Source organism: Pituophis catenifer, unplaced genomic scaffold (genome assembly GCF_029215685.1).
Source record: "Pituophis catenifer annectens isolate HBS135680 unplaced genomic scaffold, rPitCat1.0.hap2 SCAF_11, whole genome shotgun sequence".
Taxonomy (NCBI): domain Eukaryota; kingdom Metazoa; phylum Chordata; class Lepidosauria; order Squamata; family Colubridae; genus Pituophis; species Pituophis catenifer.
In genome coordinates, this window is record NW_027256891.1 from 22454645 (window position 1) to 22470123 (window position 15479).

Genomic DNA, 15479 nt, shown 5'->3' on the forward strand with positions numbered 1-15479 from the left:
TGTGAAAGTTGGACCATCAAGAAGGCTGAGCGCCAAAGAATTGAGGACTTTGAACTCTGGTGCTGGAGAAGACTCCTGTGAGTCCCTTGGATTGCAAGGCGATCAAACCAGTCAGTCCTAGAGGAGATCAACCCTGACTGCTCTTTAGAAGGCCAGATCCTGAAGATGAAACTCAAATACTTTGGCTACCTAATGAGAAGGAAGGACTCACTGGAGAAGAGCCTAATGCTGGGAACGATTGAGGGCAAAAGAAGAAGGGGACGGCAGAGAATGAGGTGGCTGGATGGAGTCACTGAAGCAGTAGGCGTCAGTTTAAATGGTCTCTGGGGGATGGTAGAGGACAGGAAGGCCTGGAGGAATGTTGTCCATGGGGTCACGATGGGTCGGACACGACTTCGCAACTATCAACAACAACAAAAGGGGGGAAAAAGTACAAGAAATGTAGGAAAAAAGATACAAAGAGGTAGCTTCCAATTTTACTTACAGCAGTTATAGATACAATTATAAATTTATGTCTTATGTTATAGTTACAACTTAACTTTCTTCTTTTTATGTTTTATCTTATCATCAAAACTATAAATCATAAGTCCACAAGGTGTTTGTTTTTTTTTTAATTCTGTTTTACCGTAAAGGTCCAGAAGAGGTTTCCAGGCATCAATAAACACAGATTTTGTCTTTTCTCTGATCAAAGAAATCAATTTAGTGATCTCATCAAGTTCCATCATCTTCACCTACCATTCTCCCATTGGGGGTAGTGTTGAGTTTTTTCCATCTTTCTGCATGCAACAATCGTGCTGCAGTTAAGATATACAAAAACAAAGTTCCATAACCTTTTTTCTCCCATCTCTTTGTCCATCAACCCCATCAAAGAAAGTCCTCTGTTCAGGGGTGAAATCCAAAATTTTTCCCTACCCGTTCTGTGGGCGTGGCTTGGTGGGCGTGGCAGGGGAAGGATATTGCAAAATCTCCTTTCCTTCCCTCCTAGGGGAAGGATTTTGCAAAATCTCCATTCCCACCCCACTCTGGGGCCAGCCAGAGGTGGTATTTGCTGGTTCTCTGGACTACTCAAAATTTCCGCTACCGGTTCTCCAGAACCTGTCAGAACCTGCTAGATTTCACCCCTGTCTCAGTTGCATATTAATCTTTAAAATTCTCTAAATCAATATGGGTATTTGAATCTCGTACAACAGAAGTTTTCAAACTGCTATGTGTAGATTTCCCTGTAGGAACAATTCCAAAAATTGCTATCTAATAGTCACTTCTAATGTGACATTAGTGGGAATTTATTAAATGCTTGGGGAGCAATTACTTTTCCCCTCTGAGTTTCAACCACTTGTCTATTCAATTTTGGGGCAGTGTAGCTTTAATATGCTAGTCCATCTTGTTATAAATGTTGCCTGCTTCGGTTTTTATAGGGACATCTAAATAAAGCTACTTGGTAAAGTTATCTCTTGTAAATTTTCATGGACTTTTCACAGTTTGGGCACTTTATTCATGCCCATTGATGCTTCATCAAAATAATTATAGATCAAAATTCAATTTTGACACTCAGTGTAAAACACATCATGCTCCGGAGAATATGCAATCAAAATCTTGATTAGGAAGGTCTTTAAATATATCTTAAGGGGAGCTGAATGGATAGACTTTGCCCACATATTCCTTAATAGTGGAGTGATAGTTCTGATTGGTGCCAGTCTTCAGGTTTTCAAACTCGGTGTTTGTGTAAAAGAGCTGAAAAGTGCAATGCCAGTGTCAATTATACATTATCAAAAAATGAAAACAAGGAGGGAAGAGGGAAATAATGAGCTTGTTTTTGAACTATAATGAACAACGGTGCTCATAGCTACTTCAAAAAGTAAAATCCCAATCAAGTATAATAGCCCATAATGACCATTAGCAGAGTTAGCTTTTCCTCCTGCTACCTATTTTACTAAAATAAGATAAAGTTAGCAGGTACTCTTCATACATGGCCTTGCTAAGCTCTTTTATATCCTATTTATTTTTACTCAGTCATTGGCATTTGCCTTGTAAAGTTGTTTTGCTTTTAGTAACTAAGTAATTAAGTAGACAGCTTGTTGAGTAAGTTCCATGATCATTTCCAGGCTTTTGGTAGAACCAACTTGAGTACTTCCTTGTTTTTCATGGATTTGGGGTCATAGAAACACAGGAATAGTAGGAATTTTGGAGGTCTTCTAATCCAACCACCTCCCAAGGCAATAAATAGTCCTTACACCTTCCTGGACAAATTGTTGTCCAATCTGTTCTTGAAAACTCCAGCAATGGAGTACCCACAACTCCAGAGACAAATCGTTCCATTGATTAATTATTCTCATTCTCCAGAAATTCCTCTTTATTTCCAGGTTGGCTCTCCCTCTGATGAGCTTCCACCAATTGCTTCTTGTCCCACCTTCAGATGCTTTGAAAAGTAAATGGACCCTCTATTGCCTCTCAGATCCCTTCATTTGGATTAGACATTTGGTTTGCTTGATTTAAAATTTCCAACTGTCTTTGGCTATTGATCAAACTGATTATGTTTGAAGTTGTTGAACCAACAAAACTGCACAGCATGCAATAGTGACAAGACTATCTTGCAATCAAAACTGTAATGAAGGGTTTATTTGTTTCTTTCTCCCTAAGCTTGCCCATCATTACATGTTCATTAAGGAATAATTGTCATTGATCGACAGCCTTACATATAGATGGTGGTAAGAAAATGGACTTATTAAATTTTTACCCGAAACATGTGCACCCTGCAACCAATCTGGTAGTTTAATGAGAAGAATTAGACTAAAACGTGAGTTAGATTATGGGCCATTTTTATGTCTTATTTTATTTGTGAGTCCATCAACTTTGTAACATCTCAGGGACCTTCAAAAGGCAAAATATAATTCTGTAAACATTCAGCACTCATGCTATGTTACATGAATATTCTGATTCTCTGCGGTTCGTGCTCATATTTTTGAGTGTGGTGCAGGAGTGAAATCCAGCAAGTTCTAACGGAATGGTAGCAGAAATTTTGAGTAGTTTGGAGAACCGGCAAATACCACCTCTGGCTGGCCCCAGAGTGGGGGTGGGAATGGAGATTTTACAATACCCTTCCCCCAGGAGGGGAGGGAATGGAGATTTTGCAATATCCTTCCCCTGTCACGCCCCACCAAGCCACGCCCACAGAACCGGTAGGGAAAAAAATTGGATTTCACCCCTGGTGTGTTGGATATAACTGAGCTAACCTCATTTGTTTCTTTCTTGCAGATCTGTTCAGGAGGTCAAGTGTCATTGTTGGGTGGGTCTAACTACGATTCCTAAGATACTTTGGGAAAAAATTAGGTTCTTAAAGATTGTTTGCTAGGATACTAAGCAAAGGATACTAAGTAGAATTGCTTTCCTGACATGACGTAAGCTTGAGGACAAATGGAGAACCATTTTAAAGAAGAAGCACGCTCAGATTAACTGAGATGCAAACATATATCAGAAAGACACCATGAAAGGTATGGAAGTTACTACAAAGAAATCTTTTAGATAGGAATTTTTGGTCATTTCCCCCCCCCCCCCAATTCCCATGTTTATAATCCTAACAATTCCAAAGGTGCTTTTTTTCAGAAGGCAACTGGACTTCCTTGTTTGTTTGTTTTTCTTTGAAGATGTTTCATTTCTCATCCAAGAATCTTCTTCAGCTCTGACAGGTTCTTGGATGAGATGTGAAATGTCTTCAAAGAAAAAAAATAAACAAATAAGAAAGTCCAGTTGCATCCTGAAAAAAGCACCTTTGGGACAACCATGACCTGGATGACTGAGAATCTCTATAGATTTTTATAATCCTAACAAGCATGAATAGAATAGAATAGAATAGAATAGAATAGAATAGAATAGAATAGAATAGAATAGAGTAGGGTAGGGTAGGGTAGGGTAGGGTAGGGTAGGGTAGAGTAGAGTAGAGTAGAGTAGAGTAGAGTAGAGTAGAGTAGAATAGAATAGAATAGAGTAGAGTAGAGTAGAGTAGAGTAGAGTAGAGTAGAGTAGAGTAGAGTAGAATAGAATAGAATAGAATAGAATAGAATAGAATAGAGTAGAGTAGAGTAGAGTAGAGTAGAGTAGAGTAGAGTAGAGTAGAGTAGAATAGAATAGAATAGAATAGAATAGAATAGAATAGAATAGAATAGAATAACAAAGTTGGAAGGGACCTTGGAGGTCTTCTAGTCCAACCCCCTGCTTAGACAGTAAACCCTACACCACTTCAGTCAAATAGTTATCCAACCTCTTCTTTAAAACGTCCAGTGTTGGAGCATTTACGATTTCTGGAGGCATGTTCTTCCACTGATGAATTGTTCTAACTGTCAGGAAATTTCTCCTTAATTCTCGGTTGCTTCTCTCCTTGATTAGTTTCCACCCATTGCTTCTTGTCCTGCCCTCAGGCGCTTTGGAGAATAGCTTGATTCCCTCTTCTTTGTGGCAGCCCCTGAGATATTGGAACCCTGCTATCATGTCTCCCCTAGTCCTTCTTTTCTAATCTTAACCACATTTTACATCTGAGGTAACTCTAACAAAGACCTAATCCAGGCAGGAGAAGACTATGAGACAGTGAAATGAATATTAAAGTTCCATCTGTTTTGCCCCCAGTCTGACTCACTCCTCTTCTGTAGAACTTGAGTTGGACTCAACCCCTTTGAGGCCATTTTAATTCACCATTTTAGGTGGCGCAGCTCTCATCCCACCAGCCAGGCTCCTTTCCGACTAAAACTATCATTAAACTTTCTCTCTCTCTCTCTCTCTCTCTCTTTTTTTTTTTTTAAAAAAAAGGAAGACTGTTTCCTGGTTTGTATTGACACATCCAAAACACAATTTTAAATTAACTTTGGGGGGCATTTAATTGTTGACTGTACTTTTTAGTACCTGGAAGGCAGGCTAGAGTCTAAATCCCTCCCTTTGTTTTCACTTTATTGAAGAGATTAAAATAATTAAGTGTTTATTAGCCTGGAGCTGGCCTTTTTCTGAAGAACCTTCTTATATAATTGGCAAGCTGCCACATTCCCCTTTCCTGACTGCCACTCTTTTTCCATGCTGCAAAGGCGAATAAAAAGGCCATTGCTTTAATCATACAGGGAACACGTTTAGTTGACCCAACCAGCAATGCTGGGAACGCTGAACATTCTCTTATGACTAATCCTTCATCTTTCGCAACGGCTAATAAATTAACCGGTGGTGGAAATACCAAGAAATACACAGCCAAATGTAGGGCAACATCCTTCTTCCCCTTGAATTTGACCTTGCCTATTCATAACATAATTCATTACATGAAATGTCCTTATTGATCATTTTCTCTTAAGGCTGCTAAAGTCACCCATGTAAAATACAATTTTCTTTCGTGACTTATATAGTTCCTCAAAACTCTGACCTTCTCCCTGCCAATTTGAATCAAGAAGAGGAGAGAGATGATAGTGTGTATCCTAAATGGTCTCCAAGAGTCATTCCCCCTCCCTTTCTGTTTCTTTCTCTCTCTCTTTTTAGTGACGGTATGGAATGGATTGCCCATGCCTTTCTTTTAGATGCTTTGCTTTGTTTTATTATCAAGTTTTATTTATTTTATTCGTTTGCAAACATGTACAAGATAGCAGGTATAAATATGAACATGGGCATGAACGAGGGAAAGGAATACGAATAAATGGGGACAGTAGGACAGGGATGGTAGGAACGCTGGTGTGCTTATGCACACCCCCTTTACGGACCTCTTAGGAATGGGGGTGAGGTCCACGGTGGACAGTTTGAGGTTGAAGCTGTGAGGATTTGAGGCTGTAACAATGGAGTTGGGTAGAGCATTCCAGGCGTTGACCACTCTGTTGCTGAAGTCGTATTTTCTGCAATCGAGTTTGGAGTGGTTTACCTTGAGTTTGTATGGATTGTTTGCCATGTATTATTGAGGTTGAAGCTGAAGAAGTCGTTGACAGGTAAGATGTTGTAGCAGATAATTTTGTGTACTCGGCTTAGATCAGACCGCAGGCGGCACAGTTCCAGATTGTCCAAGCCCAACATTTCAAGTCTGGTGGCATAAGGGATTCTATTGTAAGTAGAGGAGTGGGTTCCACTCTACAGCTCTGGGATATTATGGTGAGTTCTCATCAAAGGATGGGAAAGTTTGGAACTGATTAGCTTCCAGACCAGTTATAATCAGACATGATCAATTCTTTGATTGGTCAATACTTCCACTAGATTTCCAAAGAAGAGAGAAAAGTTTCAAAATTTGCCAATTTCATCCTCTTTATGGGACCACCATATAAATTTGGCCTTTGCTCTCCCAATTGCCTTGTTAGAAGTAATTTCCAAAGATCAGCCTGTAACAATTATTTTTTTAAGAAAAAGGAGGAGGAAGAGGAGGAAGAAGAAGAGGAAGAGGAAGAGGAGGAGGGATAACCATTGGTCAATCTCAAAGAGATTCTCCACCAAAGCAATCACCAGATCTTTATCTAACTTCTATTCTTGACTCATACCATAACTAAATTATAATCCAATTTGCAGTTAACATGTATCCTCATAGGTGCTAGCGGTTGAAAAGGAAAAAAGTTAGGCAGAAAGGGAGGATGTTAACAGTAATAGTCATGGAGATTTTAGACCACTTATTCCAAAAACTTATGTTTGGAAGAATGTGGTGGTAGAGGAAGAGGAAGAGGAGGAGGAGGAGGAGGAGGAGGGAGAGGGAGAGGGGGAGGAGGAGGAGGAGGAGGAGAAGAAGAAGAAGAAGAAGAAGAAGAAGAAGAAGAAGAAGAAGAAGAAGAAGAAGAAGAAGAAGAAGAAGAGGAAGAGGAAGAGGAAGAGGAAGAGGAAGAGGAAGAGGAAGAGGAAGAGGAAGAGGAAGAGGAAGAGGAGGAGGAGGAGGAAGAGGAGGAGGAGGAGGAGGAGGAGGAGAAGAAGAAGAAGAAGAAGAAGAAGAAGAAGAAGAAGAAGAAGAAGAAGAAGAAGAAGAAGAAGAAGAAGAAGAAGAAGAAGAAGAAGATGATGATTACAGATTTGTAACTGTAATTGTAAAGAGACAATAAATACAAACTAAATCTTTGGGGAATGAACAATACCCATTAGACTGAAATCTCTGGATTCTGCCCAAATGGCAACATTTTCAGAAAGCATAACAGAGTTATACCTATTCATCTTGAGTTTTAAGGTGACTAGACAGTCTGCAGCCAAAAGAAAAGGAAAATCTGAAGGAACCTGCTGTCTAAAGGCAATATTTTGTGTTTCATGTCCTGCTGTTTGACTAGACCCTTTCTTTGATAAATTATTTTAATTCAGAGCCCATGCTGACTGAACACCAGGATGCTGAATATGTGCATGTCACCTGCTGATGAAACGCCAAACTTCTGAAGTCTGAAGGAATTTCATAAAAAACTAAGAAATAAGAGGAGGAAGGACTGACAATTTTATTTCTCATCCCCTGCTTTCAATTTGTCAAATGGCACAGAGTTAATCATATGGCTGTGCATAGATTCCACTTAGAGATTTCATACAAAACCAGTTCCGATTGAATAGAGAAATCAAATCCTTTTTCCCAACTGGGGATTGTTGCAGAGCTTGCTACCGAATAAATCCAATGATCGGGAGGCATTTTGTACATGCACAGAGAGCCCTTTTTTCCCCCCAAATCAAACCAACCCATTTTTCCAAACTGATTTTGAAATCCCACAGGAGATGATGTTGATCAATTAATCAATTGCAGTGATAACGGCATAAGTGAAACAAATTCAGATATCAAGGCTTACACAATGAGACAGAGAGAGAGAGAGAGAGAGAGAGAGAGAGAGAGAGAGACAGAGACAGAGACAGAGACAGAGAGACACACACAGAGAGACAGAGAGACAGAGAGAGAGAGAGAGACAGAGAGAGAGAGAAGAGACACGCACAGAGAGAGAGAGAGAGAGACAGAGAAAGAGACACACACACAGAGAGAAAGAGGCAGCAGAGGGAGGGAGAGAGAGATAGAAAAAGAAAGAAAAGAAAGAGGGAGGGAAGGAAGGAAGGAGGAAGGAAGGAAGGAGAGAGAGAGCAAAAAGGAAGGATATGGTTTATAAATCTTCATTATTCACAATATTTGGCTAATGCCTTTATTGTGCTCAGTTGTTAATATTTCATGAAGAGAGAGAGAGAAAGACACACACACACAGAGAGAGAGAGAGAAAGAGACAGCAGTGGGAGAGAGAGAAAGAAAAAGAAAGAGAGAAAAGGAAGGAAGGAAGGAAGGAAGGAAGGAAGGAAGGAAGGGAGGGAGGAAGGGGAAGGGAGGGAGGGACAGAGAAAGAGAGAGAGAGAGAATCCAACATGATTTATTTGCAATCCAAGTGACACGTTTATAGCTGGTTTATAAAAGAGATTTTTTTAAAACCCATTTTCCCAAACTGATTTGGAAATCCCACAGGAAGATGATGTTGATCAATTAATCAATGGCAGTTGCAGAAAAACCTGATCATACAGGTTAAAAACACAACTGCAACGGGCAACGTGGATAAGAGATATGAAATTTACATCAAAAGACCTGCGTCCTAGTTATTTAGCAGACAAAATTGATGCTCAATTGATGCTCATGCTTCATTTAGTGGACCTAATGGTTAAAAAAATACGAGCAGCAGAATTTTCACTCCAAATTTGCTTTAATCATGACCTCACTCTCTGGCCTTTTCTCTTTTTTTCCCCAGATCTAAAAGACTACAAAGCTACACAGCAGCAAAATTTCATTGAGACATTATTAAAGCGTACAAATACATTGGAAACATCAAAAGAACCACGCGGTGGATGAATTTACAGTTGCCTAAAAGAGAAAGGAAGCTGGGTCCTTCTAAATTAGGGGCCCTCAAACTATGGCCCACAGGCTGGATATGGCCCGCTGAAGCCGTTAATTCGGCCCGGGAAGGACCACGAGGCTGCCCCACCCACATTGCCCCACCTACGCGGGAGGCCTCAGGAGGCCAAAAATGGGCCTGTTTTTGGCCTCCCCGACCTCCAGAGAAAGAGAGAAAGAGAGAGGGAGGGAGGGAGGAGGCAGAGAGGGAGGGAGGGAGAGAGAAAGAGAAAACACACACACACATATACACACCAGTGGTGGGTTTCAAATGTTTTTACTACCGGTTCTGTGGGCGTGGCTTGGTGGGCATGGCGGGGAAGAACACCGTAAAATCTCCATTCCCACCCCACTCCAGGGGAAGGTTATTGCAAAATCCCCATTTCCTCCCAATCAGCTGGGACTTGGGAGGTAGAGAATAGATGGGGGCGAGCCCAGTCAAAATTTTTACTACCGGTTCTCCGAACTACTCAAAATTTCCGCTACCGGTTCTCCAGAACTGGTCAGAACCTGCTGAAACCCACCTCTGATACACACACGCAAACAGAAGTCCCTCAAACACACCCCAGGGCAGCCACATCCCTTCACTAACCTGCTTTCCACCCCCAGGAGCATAACAAATTAAAGTTTAAATTGGGTGTATTGTTTAATGGCCTGTTAAATTGGCCATGCCCAACCACTCACAGGACCACCTAGCCACTCCCACCCAGCCGGTCCAGCCCCCCAACAGTCTGAGGGACCATGAATTGGCCCCCTGTTTAAAAAGTTTGAGGACCCCTGTTCTAAACAGTGGACCGATAATACGGTATTCACTTAGATCCCTTGATCTTCAAGGGTGATCAGGCAGTTTAAGTCATCTTTCATTTGGTTTGTGGAGATTCACCAAAAATTTATTTATTTATTTATTTATTTATTTATTTATTTATTTATTTATTTATTTATTTATTAAATTTATATACCGCCCTATTCCTAAGGGACTCAGGGCGGTGAACAGCGAACGATAAAAATACATGTAATACAAACGTTAATAATAAAAAACCAATTAAAATATACTAAACATTCTAAAAATTAACAAAAGACCCTTCTTTGTGCCTTAAAGAAAAGCATCATGGCAGAGGGATTAACTCAATCCAATGAAGAGAAGGTTGATTAGAAAACAAGGGTTCCTTGACGGAGAACCAATACATTATTAATTAATAAATTACAGTAGTGGCCAAAATTGTGGAAAACTTTTGGGGAAAGTGTATTTGATGGCTAATAACAGCACTTTTTTTTTTTTTTTTTTTTTTTGGCATTTCAAGATAATCCTATTCCACTGCTGGAATGGCCTGCGAATAGCCCAGACCACAAAGGTCCTAACTGGAAGCCCCCCATTCAATTCTGGAGCCGACCGGAAGTCTGGTTCCCCTACCATAGAGTTTCCTGCTAGCGTGGCATCCTTTTTCCTGTGCTGACCGGAAGTCTGGTTCTCCCACCATAGAGTCTCCTCCTAGCACGGTGTTCTTTTTCCTCTACCTATCCTAACTGAAAGCCCTATCAATTGTGGAGCCAACTAGCGACAGGGAGCTGCGACAGAGGGGTGAAAGAGCCACATGCGGCTCCAGAGCCACAGGTTGCTGATTCCTAGACCAGACCTTCACCCAATTGAAAATCGATGGAGCTGACTAAAGAAACTTGTTAGTCAGAAGCGACCCAGCAATAAAACCCAGTTAATAGAAGCCATCCTTCAATCTTGGTTTCACATTATAACAGCTGCAGAACTAAAAGACTTGGTTCACTCCATGGGAAGATGTTGTAAGGCCATAATTCATGCTAAAGGTTACCCAACTAAAGATTAACTGACGTGGTGATAATTTTTGTATATCTCATTTTTTCTATGGCGATAATTTTTGTATATCTCATTGTTTCTACGTATTTCACTTTTCTTCTTTATACTGTAACTGCTATTCTAATAGCAAATCCTTCATAAAAGTGATTGCATTACATTCTTGATTAAATTATCTTTCCATTGATATATAATTTTATGATACTACTCCAAAAAAAAAAAAAAGTGGTGTTATTAGCTAGTTTTAGAACATACACTTTTCCCAAAAGGTTTCCACAATTTTGGCCACTACTGTAATTTTTATATCATCTTTATTACCGTAAAAGTAACTCAAGGTGGCAAACCTTCCTAGATATTTCTTCCTCTTCCTATTTTCCCCACAACAAAAATCCTGTAAAGATGAGTTGGGCTGAGAGAGACTGAAGTCACCCAGCCTTCTTCTCATGCCTAAGGCAGGACTAGAATTCAAGGTCTCCTGGTCTGAGGACCAGGCACCTTAACCAGACTGCCTTTCTAAATATAATAGCAATATAAATGTGCCTGTTAAGAGCTTGTAGATTGTTTGGTGTGGACAGTTGGACTTTGAAAATGATGGACAATGAAGGACCAAAATGTATGTTATGAGGAAGCAGAGTGTGTCCCATGAGTCAAGATTTATTAGAAGGAAAGGCACTATGCTGTATTTTAGATGTTTGTGATTAAACATGTGCGAAATAAGTTCTAATGATTTCCGTAAAACTACATTAGGTGTGTAACACAGGCATGCAGAAATACACACACACAAATATATTTTAACTTTTCTGTCTGGATGATGCTTAATTACAATTATACCTACAAGGAGATGTATAAAAAATAAAGGTAAAGGTTCCCCTCACACATATGTGCTAAACATTCCCGACTCTAGGAGGCGGTGCTCATCTCCGTTTCTAAGCCGAAGAGACAGTGTTGTCCGAAGACGTCTCTGTGGTCATGTGGCCGGCACGACTAAATGCCAAGGGCGCACAGAACCCTGTTCCCTTCCCACCAAAGGTGGTCCCTATTTTTCTACTTGCATTTTTTACGTGCTTTCGAACTGCTAGGTTGGCAGAAGCTGGGACAAGTAACAGGAGCTCACCCCATTACACAGCACTAGGGATTCGAACTGCTGAACTGCCGACCTTTCGATCGACAAGTTCAGCATCTTAGCCACTGAGCCACCGCGTCCCATGTATACGTTATACATTATATTATAATAATATAATTACACATGTATACATTATCTTAAAAACACTGGTATCCATATAGAAGTCCATTGGTTCTGATAGGTATCTTTGGAATGGAATTGGCTTTTTTTTTTTACTGCATTCTGGGTGATCCTAAAATGGTTATTTTGCATTTGGATCTTTTTCTTTTTTTTTTTGGGTGGGGGTGGGGGCGAAAGGGGGAAAAACACAGCGAGAGATTTAACCTTCTTCCCCCTCCTCAGCAATCACTGGAAAGGAGTTAAATTTTCTCCTCATTAGTCCTGCCTGTTAACTTCAAATAGATTACAAATAACAAGAAAGACGAGGATGGGAGGGGGAGAGAGAGAGAGAGAGAGAGAGAGAGAGAGAGAGAGAGAGAGAGAGAGAGAGAGAGAGAGAGAGAGGAAGATAAAGGGGAAAAATAATAAAAAAAAAGAAAAGAAAAGAAAAGAGAAATGAGTTGTGAATGCCAAACAGAATTTTCCACCTGAAATCTTGATTCATGCGGCAGCCTTGGCTACATCTGACAATACTTTCTCTGAAAAGGGCAAGGACTGAATCAGTGATGAGATCAAACGTCCATCACATACAAATCAGATAGCCATTTAAGATTAAGATTAACAGCTGCAGGATGATGGCAGGGGGAAGCTTTGAAGCAGCCCACAGTATCCCTGGCGGGGGGGAGTGGGGGAGAGATGGAGACAGTGGGGTGTGTGCAAGCAATCGAGGGGTTCGGAAGCATTAAGTCGCATTAGTTCAGTGTAAACCCAGAGGCGCCCATGTTGTGAAAACAAAGCCATCAGTCGTGGGCATAATTTGGCTCATTCTTCTCACCTCACATCACCAGCTTCCACAATTAAGATGCAAAGAAACTGTTCCTGAGCAGTTTACTAGCTGCTAGGTTTCATGTCCACCTCTATTAGCGGCATAAATGAGACAAATTCAGATATCAAGGCACACACAATGAGACAGAGAGAGACAGAGATAGAGACAGAGAGACAGAGAGAAAGAGACAGAAAGAGAGACAGAGACAGAGACAGAAAGAGGGAGAATGAGGTGAGGGGGAGGAAGAAAGAAAGGAAGGAAGGAAGGAAGGAAGGAAGGAAGGAAGGAAGGAAGGAAGGAAGGAGAGAGACAGAGAGAGAGAGAAAGAGGGACAGAGACAGAAAGAGGGAGAGGGGAGGGGGAGGGAGGAAGGAAGGAAGGAAGGAAGGAGAGAGGGAGAGAGAGCGACAGAGCGACAGAGAGACAGAGAGAGGGAGAGAGAGAGGAGGGGGAGGGAGGGGGAGGGAGGGAGGAAAGGAGGAAGGAAGGAAGGGAAGGAAGGAATGAAGGAAGGAAAAGAGAGACAGACAGTCAGAGGAAGAGAGAATCCAACATGATTTATTTGCAATTCAAGTGGCATGTTTATGCCTGGCTTTTAAAAGAGTTAACAGGAGAGAAAAAAAGAGATGCCTGAGTATTGAAATGAATCACACAAAGCAGAGTGGCCTGGAAGCTGTTTCTGACTTACTTAAAAATACTAAGTATTTAGCTCAAAGGGAGCTATTTAAAACAGCCGCCTCCTTTTATAATCCCATCACTTCAAGGTTCTCGTCTCCTGTGAACAAAGCAGGCGAGAAGAGACATGGACTCAGGAGAAGAAGGACCATCCACATCCATTATCTGTAAATACTTCTGTTTTTTTCTCCACCTGCGCTACAGGAAAGTGTTTATTCTACTATAACTAATGCCCCTGGGCAACGTTTCTTACACTTCCTAAATTGGAGGAACTTTTTCCTCCGTCGTTTGCTGAGTCATGGCTGCAAATCTCACACAGAAGACCTGTGTGGTTGAGGGATCTGAAAATGATCCTTCAGACCCATAAATCAGGGCTGACAGTTCTCATCCGTTGTCTTGTCCCCAAAGGAGCTGACTTACACTGGGGATTTTGCAAGATCAGCTCTGTAATCATGGCATCTATTTTGCCAAAGGGGGAAAAAAATGTGATTTTTTTTTCATTTAAAAAATGTAAATAATTACATAGCACTTAGACACATCAGTTGACTGAGTTTCATGTTTAATGAATAAAGTAAATTAATAATAATAATAATAATAATAATAATAATAATAATAATAATAATATACACAGTATACCCATACAACGAAATTCACTTAACACCCAAAGACCAGATCCAACACACATAGCAATCCCCAAACACACTCCCACCCACCACAATTCCCCACCCCTCAACCACCCAAACATCCACACAACAGACCTAGTAATGCTTTCCAACAGCTCACTGATGGTGGCCCTTTAGTTCATTGTTGAGTACAATTATAGCTCTGGGATAAAAACTATTCAGAAAACAAATACTATGTTATTCTCTTAATTAATAACAACCTTTATCCCAGTGTTGTATTTTTCCATGGTTTCTTTTTAACCCCCAATAGATAAGCTTCTCGGTGTGTTAAAATGAGGTCTTCTCCTGATTTGTCTTAAGTGCTATGTAAGTGTGGAATGTGCATCTGTCTGTGCCATTTCGCTGGTTTCCCATCCCCCTGGCCTATGGCAACTCGAGAGCAAGCCAGGGATGCTTTGCGAGTTGACACTTACATCTGGGGGGTGATCTGTCCCCGTCCACACACACACACAAACACAGCCAGCTGAGGGTTAAGGAAGCACTTGGAACACACCCAGGTCTTTATCTCCAACTTGGCAGCGATATACACACCGTCTGCCAAGTGCTTTTATTTCCACAGAAAACAGAAAGATAATATACTCAGCGTACAAGAGTCCAACAACAATAAATATTCCTCTCAGCAGTTCCGGATGAGGCTTTAGTGACTATCCAAGGTTTACTTTTGTTCGTCACAGGGATCACTGGCCACCACCCTCTATTATATAGTCTCTGGGGTGTGGTCCAATGACTCAGTTCTAATCCCTAGCACGCCTCCTGAGCTGCTGCAATCGTTTATCACGCCTTCGGTGGCATGCGTCCAGGAATGACGTCTCTCCTTCACTCTCATCCGAGACACCTGTTTCCCTGCTAATCTCCTCTCCCTCGGCCGGCACCTGAGACAGTGCCAGAGGGGAGGGGCCTGGAGAGGGAGGCCTGGCTGACTCCTCTTCCTCATGCTCGGAGCTTTCTTCCTCCAATGGGACAGGCTCAGAGGGCGGGGCCACAACAGGGGGGAGGGGAGATGTTCCAGAGGGCAGGAGCAATATCAGAGAAGGCCCTCCTCCTGGACCCCACCAGCCAAAATAATCAGGATGACAGGACCCACAGCATGCCTTCTCTGCCGTCACGAGTGGTACACACTGTCAGGGCGTTGATTAATCCCATTCTGCTTTTGGGACAATCACCCTGATTACGAGGAGTGGATCGAGACCTTTTCCTTGTTGCATACTTTAAGAAAACAAACCCCGAAGAAAGTATCTTTTAAGAAAACTCATTTATTTGTTATAAAGAAAATAAAACATCTCACTAACTAAGAAAAGTAATTGTTACATTTTGAATATAGTTCGTGCCAGCCTGCTTTTCTCAGCAGCCAGACCTCTGGCAAGAGAACAAAGGAAAAGAGTGTGAAGGAATGTGGGTGGACATGCGCAGTTTAGCTTACTGATAACAAT